Source organism: Pinus tabuliformis, chromosome X (genome assembly GCF_031772625.1).
Source record: "Pinus tabuliformis cultivar Carrire ecotype Pingquan chromosome X, CPIR1, whole genome shotgun sequence".
NCBI classification, from domain to species: Eukaryota; Viridiplantae; Streptophyta; class Pinopsida; order Pinales; family Pinaceae; genus Pinus; species Pinus tabuliformis.
The window spans coordinates 1,280,011,244-1,280,023,708 of record NC_142308.1 but is presented as its reverse complement, the minus strand read 5'-3'; the positions used below and the strand labels follow the sequence as shown (position 1 = coordinate 1,280,023,708).

At 40.6% G+C, this 12,465-nt stretch overlaps 1 pseudogene; it reads right to left on the bottom strand.

The window, feature by feature from the left end:
• Positions 1 to 9,679: 9,679 nt before the first annotated feature.
• Positions 9,680 to 12,198, bottom strand: LOC149144717 (inosine-5'-monophosphate dehydrogenase pseudogene; annotated as a pseudogene).
• Between the last annotated feature and the right edge of the window lie 267 nt (positions 12,199 to 12,465).

The window sequence follows — 12,465 nt, the reverse complement described above, 5'->3', positions numbered from 1 at the left end:
AAGGCCATTTTATTGTTGCATCTAGCAGTAGACCAGAGTATATTTCCAAGGATAGTAGCAGCTAAAACATCAAATGAAGCATGGCAAACCCTCAAGACAGCCTATCAAGGCATGGAGAGAGTGAAGACAGCAAAACTACAATTGCTGAGAAAGGATTTTGAAAACTTGAACATGAAGGAGTCAGACAACATTGAATCATTCTTCACTCATGTGATTGGGGTAATCACACAAATGAGAACTCATGGAGAAACAATTGAAGATAGAAGAATAGTGGAGAAAATATTGAGGGTCTTACCCTCAAGGTTCGATGCCATAGTCACCACCATTGAAGAGACAAAGGATCTCTCAAACTATTCAGTTGATGAGCTACATGCATCACTGATAACACATGAGCAGAGGTTGAGTAGGAATGAAAACTCATCTCTTGAGCAAGCCTTCAAGACCCAGATGTCCTTTGGAAGAGGAAGAGGTCAAGGCAGAGGAAACAAGAGAGGAAGAGGCAGAAGCCAGAACAGAGGTGGAAGGAACAGCCCATCAAATGCACAAGGAAGAGGCAGCAATCCAAATCAGAACCAAGGTCAAGGCAGCAGCCAACAAAGAGATCAGTATCAGGCTCAAAGACAAAGGTATGATAAATCTAATGTTCAATGCTATTATTGCAAAAAGTATGGACATTATGCTAGTGATTGTAGAAAGAAACAACATGATAAGAACAACAGACAAAATGCAAATGTTACAAGAGAAAACAGCAGTCATGAAAATGTCCTGTTAGCTTGTAACATGGCTGAAACACATAGTGAGGACATATGGTTTTTAGACTCAGGTTGCAGCAACCATATGACAGGGAATATAGCCCTCTTTTCAGCCTTAAATCAGAATTTGAAATCAGAGGTCACACTAGGAACTGATTGTAAAGTGTTTGTTATGGGAAAAGAGGAGGTAAAAATATTTACAAAACAAGGAGAAAGGAAAACCATAGTAGATGTCTACTATGTCCCCGGAATGAGATGTAACCTCTTGAGTGTTGGACAGCTTGTCCAAAAGGGTTACAATGTTTACTTTGTAAATGATGTGTGCACCATCATGGATATACCACCCAGCAAAAGATGCATTGCTGAAGTGAAGATGACAAGGAACAGGATGTTCCCTCTCCGGATCAGGGCAGACTTGAAGAACAAGAAGGAAATGGCAGCAGTCACCCAAGAGGCCTTCCAAAGCGTGCCAAAGGATGAGAACTGGTTATGGCACTTGAGATTCGGGCATCTAAATTTTGGAGGCCTAAATTTGTTGAGCAGAAAAGAAGTGGTAAAGGGATTACCATTGATAGAGAAGCCGGACAGCCTTTGTGAAGGTTGTATATTGGGCAAACAACATAGAGAAAGTTTTCCATCAGGTAAGAGCATAAGGGCAAAGGCACCCTTAGAGATTATCCACTCAGATTTGTGTGGACCAATGCAAGCTCCATCATTAGCTAGCAGCCTATATTTCTTGACATTCATTGATGATTTTACAAGAAAGACTTGGATATATTTCCTCAAGAACAAAAGTGAAGTCTTTGAGAAATTCCAAAATTTCAAAGCACTTGTGGAGAACCAAAGCGGGCTGCACATAAAAGTATTGAGAACTGATAGAGGAGGTGAGTATATCTCAAATGAATTCCTAAAGTTTTGTAGAGAAAATGGAATACATAAACAGTTCACAACTCGGTACACTCCGCAGCAAAATGGAGTTGCTGAAAGGAAAAACAGAACCATCATGGAGATGGCAAGGAGCATGTTGAAGGCAAAGCATTTGCCAAATGAATATTGGGCTGAAGCTGTACATTGTGCAGTTTATATTTTGAACAGGTGTCCTACAAAAGCAGTCATGAACAAAGTGCCAGAAGAGGCATGGAGTGGGAGAAAGCAAGGAGTCACCCACATGAGAGTTTTTGGGTGTGTGGCCTATGCACACATTCCGGATCAGCTAAGGAGGAAGTTGGACAGCAAAGGGGAGAAATGCATCTTCATTAGATACAGTGATGAATCCAAAGCCTACAGGCTGTACATTCCATCGACCAAGAAGTTTTTTGTCAGCAGGGATGTTCAATTCATTGAAGAGGAAGCTTGGGATGGAAGCATAGAGAAAACAGTGAATGTTAAAAACTGTTTGTCTCATGATGAAGATGAAGAGGAGGTGGCTGAAATGCATCCCCAAACAGTAGCGCCAACACAAGGACAGCAAGGGACACCATTGAGGATAAATGAAAGCGCTTCTCCAAGCACACCACAAGGAGGAAATTCAAGTGCATCATCAAGCACTTGCACACCAAGTGAGCGAGGTAAGAAGTTTAGAAATCTAAGTGACATTTATGATGAAGGAATGAATTCCTTGTTTGCCTTGTATTGTCATGTTGATGATCCTATTCATTTCGAAGATGCAATTAAAGATAGGAAATGGATAGAAGCTATGGATGAGGAGATGAATGCCATAGAGAGAAACAAAACATGGGATTTGGTTGAGTTACCAAAAGGCAAAGAAGTTATTGGTGTGAAATGGGTCTATAAGACCAAGAGCAATGCTGAAGGCAAGATAGAAAGGCACAAGGCAAGGCTGGTTGTCAAAGGCTACAAGCAGCAGTATGGGAGAGATTATGAGGAGACTTTCGCACCGGTTGCAAGGATGGAAACCGTGAGAGAAGTGCTGTCCATAGCAGCACAAAACAAATGGAAAGTCTACCAAATGGATGTGAAATCAGCATTCCTAAATGGAGTGTTAATGGAAGAGGTCTATGTGGAACAACCTCTCGGATATGAGAAGAAAGATGAAGAACACAAAGTGTGCAAATTGAAGAAAGCTCTTTATGGGCTAAAGAAAGCGCCAAGAGCATGGTACAGCAGGATAGATTCATATCTATTGGATAATGAATTTGACAAATGTGAAGGAGAACCCACAGTCTACATCAAGGAAAAGGATGGTAAAATTTTAATTGTTGTCTTGTATGTAGATGATGTTATTTTCACTGGAAATGATATTTATCTTATTGAGAACTTTAAATCAGTCATGAAGGATGAATTTGAAATGACTGACATGGGTTTGTTGAGATACTTCTTAGGCATAGAAGTAGATCAAAATGAAAAAGGAATTTTTATATCTCAAGCAAGATATGTAAATCAAATTTTGAGCAGATTTAAGATGGAAGAATGCAAGGCAGCAATCACTCCCACAGTGATGGGATTAAAGCTCAGCAGAGAGGACAGCAGCAAGGATTTTGATCCTAGCTTGTATAAAAGCATTGTGGGCAGCCTTATGTATTTAACAGCAACTAGGCCTGATATTATGTATGCTGTTGGTTTGATTTCCAGATTTATGGAGAGGCCAAAGGAGGCACATTGGCAGGCAGCAAAGAGAATTTTGAGGTATGTCAAAGGCACCAAAATGTTTGGAATTTTATATCATGCCTCAGAACATTCAGATTTGGTTGGATACACTGATAGCGATTGGGCTGGAAGTGTAGATGATCGGAAGAGCACTTCCGGTTATGTTTTTAATATGGGTTCAGGAGCCATCTCATGGGCTTCTAAGAAGCAATCCATTGTAGCATTATCTACAGCAGAGGCTGAATATGTGGCAGCTACAGCAGCAGCATGTCAAGCAGTGTGGATGAGAAGAATGTTGAGAAGCTTAGGCCAAGAGCAGGCAAAAGCGACAGTGATTTTTTGTGACAATAGCTCAGCTATTGCATTGTCAAAGAATTCAGTGTTTCATAAGAGAACGAAACACATTGATACAAGGTTTCACTACATCAGAGAATTGGTGAACAATGGAGAAATTGTCCTAGAACATTGCAGGACTCAAGAACAGGTTGCAGACATCTTGACAAAGCCACTGGATCAGAAAAGCTTTGAATTTTTGAGGAAGTGTCTCGGTATGACCGAATGCCCAGCTGTTGAAATTAAAGGGGAGTGTTGAAATCGTAATTTCAACGCAGCTGCCAGAAAACGGTAAACAGACCCGCCGGAGAGCTCTCGGGTCACATTCCGGCAAAAGGGATTTTCCGATGATCGAACCCGAGAAATTTTAGAGCTGACACGTGGTTCACCCCTGACGTAAGCCAACGTCATTTTCTCGGGTGTTAATGTTCAGCATATGTTGGCCTTCCGATATTGTTCTCCACCGTTGGATTTACTCCATCGCTCTCCACCGTTGATAAACCAAAGCTGCGTACGAGGTGCATTAAAAGGCTTGTGTGGATTAAATCTTTGAGTTTGACCGCCACTCCTGCATCAAATTAAATATTGCATGAAGTAATTTAAAAACTTGGTTGACCATACCCTTCTTTAATGCATTGTCATAAACTTAGGTGAATAGTTAAAGTTTTTAATATGGGTATGGGCACATTTCAATATTTTTTATATATGTTTTTTTTATATACGGCATGTATTAATGTTCGTAAAAAACATGTTGTAATTTTTCAAGTGTGTTGACCATTTTTGTAAAAAAAAAGGAAACATAACAAGTAAAGTGTGCTCTGTTTTGAATGGTTATGGCACACGGGAGGTAAATGGTAACGTGTGTTCGCAGCAGCGAATGAGAACCAGAAATGTTTGCACAGCAGTGCGAAGAAACTATAAGGAACAGGTTGTAATGTTTTTGTGTGGCATTGTAAAACAGAGGAATAGCAAAAACCATGTATGGTTTTGCACAGCAGTGCATAAAGGAAATGGTGGAGCGATTTTTGTAAGCCTGTGTAATTTTTATTTACAGCAGTAAACTTATGTAAACTTTTATTACAGCAGTAAGTTGTCTTTCACAGCAGTGAATATAAAAGGGATTTTACAGTGGTAAATCTTTGCATCAGGTATTCATTCTTTGCATCATGTTTTAATGAGTAGAATGTTTTATGGTGGTGAAATACTCTGTCTCTAAGTGAAATTTTTTTAAGCTTCCCTGTGCACAAAAGATCCTGGAAAGGTAGTGTGTTTGAATTCTTGGTTTTTGGTATTTTCTCCCATTGAAAAATACCCAACAATAAAGTTTTAATAATAAGTGCCCAACCAAACCTCCTCACATCGAGGATGCCCCATCCACTAGCCTCGATCCCTTTTGTAATCGCTGCAAACTTTACCAAATGAAATTTCTGATGACCATAGTTCCCAGACCACAAAAAGTGTGATACAATAGAATTGATTCTATTTATAATGAAAGAGGGGACCCGAAAGAGATGCATCCAGTATACCGCCAAATGTTGTAGGACATATTAAATCAACATATATTGTTTGCCCAACGAAAGCCAATGATGTGACCAGAGAGAAAGATGCTTATGGAATTTCTCCAACAACCATTCCCAATTAGATATCTGGTAGCAGTGTTGATTCAATCTGAAGTCGAGATATGTCAAGCCATCCTCAATGGAGATAACCTCAACATTAAACAGCATAGAGATGTGAATAATATATTCCTGATCAACAAAATATGATAAGTTAATATATTTACTTCCATTCATGTTCACTCCCGATGCAACTCCAAATTTGACCATAATATGATGAAATGTATGCCACTGAACCCACGATATCAAACCAAATGTAAGAGCATCGCCTACAAATAATAGATGTGTAATAGAAACAAAACATGTTTACTCGAATACCCTAAAAAGTCCCCTGAACATGGGACTCCTTTATCTTCAAACTGAGTTCGTCCATAACAAGAATAAATAGCATAGGAGACAATGAACATCTGTGGTGAAGGCCTCTGCCAGCCGCTAACAACTTCGACAGTAATCCATTTATTAATACAAAAAAAAATTATCGATGTCACACAAGCCATTATCTAAGCGATATTATCAGCGGATAATCCTGTGCAGATATTCCCAATCAATACAATTGTAGGCCTTATGCAAGTCCAGTTTCAATTGTAGGCCTTATGCAAGTCCAGTTTCATTTTTTAGAGAGAAAATCATCATGGATTATATTAAGAGAATATAAAGTTCTAAATACATAACATGACCGTCCCATCCTGGAGCAAAAACAGCAGATTGTACAGATACTTCCACAGAAAATATGCCTGTCCAGAATAGCATACAAATATATCTACTTTAGAAGCATTTATAATACCGTCCATAGAGAAAGATCAAAAGAGCAAAAACATCCACAAAAACCGAAAAAGACGATAATGGCCATATAAACAGAAACCATAGGCCGAAGGTTTAACCAGCAGGATCAAAGAAAGCCGATATGTGAACCAGGATAGAGGCAAGGGGCACCCTGGAATCATGAAAGATATGAGCATTCCTCCATTTCCACAAAAACCAGCATGTGAGGATGAATAATGATCGCCAAGATTGTCGCTGATCGCTCCACCATTTGAAGCCTTCCTGAACAGATGAGAAAGACCGGTGAGGAAAACCATGTGACAATGACAGTTCATACCAAATTTGAGAAGTTGAGGCACATTGAAAGAACATGTGAGCATTTGATTCAGCCGCAAAACGACACATTGGACATCTGCCCGGACCCTGCCATCCCTTCCTTTGAAGGACCTCCCATGTGAGGTTCCTGTTAGAAAAGAGCAACCATGAAAATAAAATCATTTTGAGCGGACAAGACGCTTTCCAGAATTTGTGAGGAAAGATGGGAATGGAGAGCGGCGGGAGGCCAGATGAAAGTGCTGCATATAAGTCTTTGACACGTATAGGCTGTGAAGAATTTTACAGAGACCACGCCAGCACATCCCTTTGGCCCGATTGCTTGATGCCTTTGCCTGCAAGATTATTGACAGCCGACAACCAAATGGGATGAAGAGAAGGAGGCAAAAATAAGTCATCCCCGTCCTTCCATACTGGAGAAGATGAGGACCACGATTTAATCAGCTTGTTCCACGTAAAATAGCCTTTTGAGTGAAAATAAGAGATCAATCCGGGGGAAAGCAGAGATTCCAGACCATTCACTGTAGAGTCAATGCCGATATAGATGCTCGAGCCAGAGAAAAATCTCCATCTTAAATTTCCCATAAAGAAAAACTGAATCTTCCTGAAACTTTGCCAGATGGCAGATCCTCTTTTAATGCCCAGAGATTTTCTTCTGTACCAAAAGACCATGCTCTTGCCTTTTAGATATTTTTGTTTGATGATATTGCTCCACTTACCCTCACCATAAATGCCTCTGTGAAGAGATTTGCAGAGAAGGGCTTTACCAAAAGATCTCATGTGCATAAGGCCCCATCCGCCCACCGTCTTCGGCCTTGAGATGGAATCCATCTTCCACCCCATAAAAAATTGGCCACTAATGAAATAATTTTGCTTATAATGGAAGCAGGAAGAAGATAAAGGTGGGCCCAATAAACCGCCAGTTGGGATAGAACTGCCTGAACCAGAATAAATCTGCCCGCCAGAGATAGGAATCTCATCTCCCAGCTTGATTTTTTTTTATAGAAGCGATCAATCAGCCAATGCCAGTCCTGTTTGCGGTTTCCTGATAATGGCCTCCTGCTTCTTACTCTAAAAAGCATGTAAACATTCCTCTAATGTGGCCACCGCATCATGTATCTGACGACCAGATAGGAAGCCACATTGCTCCGGAGAAATATGAATGGATAAAACTTTCTTAATCATGTCAACGATAATTTTGGAGATCAACTTATGTGTGATATTGCAAAGGGAAATCAACCTGAAATTAGAAAAAGTGGTGGGATGAGAGGATTTAGGAATAAGGGTGATAAAAGTGGAATTGATCCCACCCAAAACCCTGCCAGAAGTTTGGGATACTTCCACCGTATTGAGTAAATCCAAATCCACATGATCATAGAAGTGCAGAAAGAACTCCACAGTCCAGCCATTAGGATCTCGACTCTTATCCTTATCAAATGATTTGAAAACGACCAATATCTCTTCCAGTGTAACATGTCTACATAATTCTACATTAGAATCCTATGTAAACATATATGGAAAGTTTTTAATGCCCCACATCAGATCAACATAATCCAGCCCAGGACGAACCAAATATAGTCCTTCAAAATATTTCACCGTTTCCTGCTAAATGTCAACGGTAAAAAAAGCCTTAACCCCCTCCATCTTTTCCATCTCCCAGATTGCATTTATATGTAGTCTCTGGTTCGCAAAATGATGAAAGAATTTCACATTGTGATCTCCCTCTCGAATCCAAATAGCACGTATTTTAAGGCGCCAAGTTGCCTCCTGAAAGTTGAGGATACATCTTTTCTCTGATTCCAAACTCTGCAATAATTTCATTAGTGTTGCAGATGGAGAAACAGGGTCCATGTGCCTCCGTAATAGCTCCATATCAGCCACTATCTGTTCCAGCTCCCTATTCATATTATCCTTTTGTATCTGTTCCCATTTTCGAAATTCACATTTCAGATAATTTAACTTCTGCAAAATCAAATCCATAGCAAACAAATTCTCCTAATACACCCATATGACCAAATATCCTTTACAAGAGAATTGAAATATTCATCTTGTAACCACATCCGATTGAACTTAAAGGTAAAACCCTCTAAGATGCCTCCCCTCTCCACTGCAAAATAATAGGAAGATGATCCGAGAGTTTGGTTTTTACCACTGAGGATCAACAATTACCCAAATATTCTAGAACATTTTCATGTACCGGAAATTTATCCAGTGTTTTACCAATATGATTCAGACCTGCTCAGTCATTTCTCGAGGTGGGAACCGGTCGCACATCCCTAAATAGGTTCTCCTAAAATAAGGAATTTATGTGAGGACCTAGAGGATCAATTTGACTATAAGATCCCCCAACTTTATTGAGAAGTGAATGTGGCATTGAAATCCATGACAATGAGAAGAGATTCTATTTTCAAGATTTCACAAACTGCCATCCTATCTCAAAAATCCCTTCTCTCATGGAAAGGAGCATATAAGTTAAGAAAATGGAAACGAGATGATAAACCCTGAATGTAACCCGAGAGAAGGATACATGCAAAACATTTATACGTAGAGACATTCACCTAATGAGGATTCCAAATCGCCAGCAGACCACTAGATAATCCACATGATCCAATAGCAACTAGGTACCAACACAGACAAATAGACAAGAAGTACGTTATGGCACTCTCCTTTGAGGCCATAGTTTCCTGAATAAAAATCATGACAGGCCAGATATAATCAATCAAATGTTTAAGAGAGGATCTTTTAGATGAGTCCCCTAAACCCATTAAATTAAGAGATAAAATTTTCATCTAGAGACCCCTGTTGTTGGCACAGATTCTCTAAGGGCCCGATTATCAATAGATATAACAAGTATGTCCCTGAGCTCACCATCTAGAGCAACTGACAATGATTTAGAAGTAGATTTTCCCCTGAAGTGCCTGCTACCTCTTCCCCCTTTCCTACGAACAATAATATAAATGGTCGATCCAAGGTTTGATAAGAAATGCAGAAGACAGAAGTTTGGACAAACACACGGGAGCTCACAGGTGTAGATCACCAGGAGCTCCCTTCAGCAAATGCATTCGCTATCTTATTCATTAATCATCAGGAATTAAATAGATACATAGGCAAAAACAGATTCCTAATTAATAGGAACTGAATGTCAAATAAAGAACAAATCATAACTACATAACCTATTCTCCATTAATTTCTAACATCCCCCCTTAATGGAGAAAGGGATTTTTAAACACACCTAAAATGTCCCTAAACAAATCAAACTTCAGTCTTCCTAGTGGCTTAGTGAATTGTGGTTCCTGTGTCCTTGGACACCGAAGGAGATTGAGATAGCGAATCGAAGGATTCATGCATAGGCGATTGTTCTCCTCTTATTTCTTCAATCATCTTCACAACATGACTCATCTTCGGGCATTGCTCAGAGGGCACGGACACACAGACCATTGCGATTTGAGGCATGCCCACCATTTCCTCCTCGATGTTCTTGTACCTCATGAGTTCTAGATCAAATACCTCGGCTGTCCATTCTTCCCTCACAACAGATTGTACCCACTTGGGAAGATCTATGCTTTCATCAGATGCGTGTGTCTTTCCTTCATATAGTCTTACTTCAGCTTGAGCACCCACCGATCTAAGTGCATCAGCAAAATTTGTGCTGGCTTCCGATTTGCAATTGTTGTGAGCATCCTGCAGAGATGACACTCCAAGATCTTGGAAGCCTTGTTTGACTGCATGCATCGTATAAGGAATCATTCTCAAAACAGAACCTTTATCAGCCACCGCCCCTGAAACCCCTTGAGCAATTTTCAGCTTAGATTTATCACCCAGATATCTTGTATCACTTCCTTTTGCCATGGCTTCAAGAGAACCCATCCCTCTGTACTTTTTAAGGCGTTGCCCATCCTGAACAAAGTAATCACCAGGAGACTCCTCTGTGCCTGCAAGAAAGCTTCCCATCATGACAGTAGATGCTCCCAACGCCAAGGCTTTAACAATGTGCCCTGAATTTGAAATTCCACCATCAGCAATGATAGGTACACCACTTTCTCTTGCGACAGATGCAACTTTGTAGACTGTTGTTGCCTGTCCCCTTCCAACAGCACATACTTCCTGTGTAGTGCATATCGAGCCCGATCCCATTCCAACTCTAAGGGCATCTGCCCCTGCACTTATCAAATTCCTGGCCTGATTGGCAGTCACTACATTGCCCGCAATCACATCCAAGTGAGGATAAGCCCGCTTAGTATAGCCCAGCATATCTCTCTGGTATATGGAATCTCCCTGTGAGCTATCAAGAATAACTACGTTCACACCGGCATCGATGAGAAGCCGAAGCCTCTCTTTATCACTTTCTCTAGTCCCAATTGCTGCTCCAACAAGTATCTTGCCATCAGGTCCAAGAGATGGACTACCAAGAGGAGGACTCTGTTTGATTCTCTTCACATCATCTCTAAATAAAAGTTCCATAACGGACTCATCATTCTCTGAAACCAGAGGAAGATACTTGACCTTATTATCAATCAGAATTTTTGTAGCCTCTTCCAAACTGCAGCCTGCAGGGGCTGTGATAATATCCCGGGTCATGACTTCACTAACTTGAGTATACCTATCTGCAACAAAATCCAAGTCCCTGTTTGTAACTATCCCTAAAAGCTTAGATCCAATGGTCCCTGATTCTGTAACTAATGCACACAGAAAGCCCTGCCTCTCCTTCAGGGCATCAATTTTATGAATACTGTCAGTTGGCAACAAACAAAACGGATCACGAACAAACCCAACTCGTTGGCTTTTGGCCTTTTTCACGAGATCAGCCTGCTCATGTGGGAGATTGTTGTAATGAATAAAACCTATTCCTCCCAGGGCAGTCATGGTCGCTGCCATTGAAGATTCTGTAACAGTGTCAGTGTGAAGCGCTCCAATTACCTTCTCAGCAGGTACCATTGATGATGGATACCTGCTGTCCCGGCTCCTTTCAGCAGACTTATTTGACGTCATCAAGGCTTGCTGAGGCGTACTTTTCACATCCAACTTGTAGAGTCCTCCTATGCGAATACCTGTAGCAATGGGCTTCATCTGATCCAACAAATCTTTAATAATGCAATAAGATTTAAAAAATTCTACCTTGAGGTCCTGATCTGTAATCTTGGACACAGAAATCAGGTTCTTCTTAATGCCAGGAACATACCACACATCAGATATATTCCTGATCTTACCATTAGGCAGAGTAACAAGGACATCTCCATGTCCCTTGATCTCGTACCCACTATTATCTCCAAGATAGACTTTTACTCCAGTGTTGGATTCTTTAAAATTTCTGAACCATTGCTTTTTACCTGACATATGCTAGGAGGCTCCAGAATCCACGATCCAAATATCTGATTCATCCTCCTCAGTAGCAGTGTCACCCTCGGCCATAAATAGTCTAACATCCAGATTCTGATCTGGGTCTGTATCTGCATCTGCATCTGCCAAATGACCTGCATGCCTTTTCTGATTGTACCTCTCTTGATTTGCCTTCTTCTTGCGACAAAATTTAGCAATATGGCCTATCTCACCACAATAAAAACATTCAGGAGCAGAGTCATTTCTATAGAGGTCATACCTTGTGGTGTTATTTCTGATGTGTTGCCCCTCCTCTGATCAGCCATCGCTCTCCCTTTTGCCTTGAACTTTGTTATCAATGCAAGATCTAGATCTTGAGGCTTGAGAGACGACCTCCTTTCCTCTTCATGTAGCAAAATTCCAGTAAGCTCTTCAAAACTTGGAGGCTTTTCCCTTGCATTCAATCCAGTTATAAACATCTAATAGTCATCTGTCATACCGTTCATTGTGATTGTCACCAGATCATCATTTGCCATGGTTTGACTGATATCAGATAGTTTATCTTTAACTTCCTTTATCCGAGATAAGAATGACGAAACAGACTCATTCTCCTCCATCTTGATTGAGAGGATCTTCTTCCTGAGGAACAAGGTTCGGCTGGTGTTCTTGATTTCATACATGTCTTTGAGAGTTGTCCAAATCTCATTCGTTGTCTTGCAATCCCGAATATGAGGGATGATGCAATC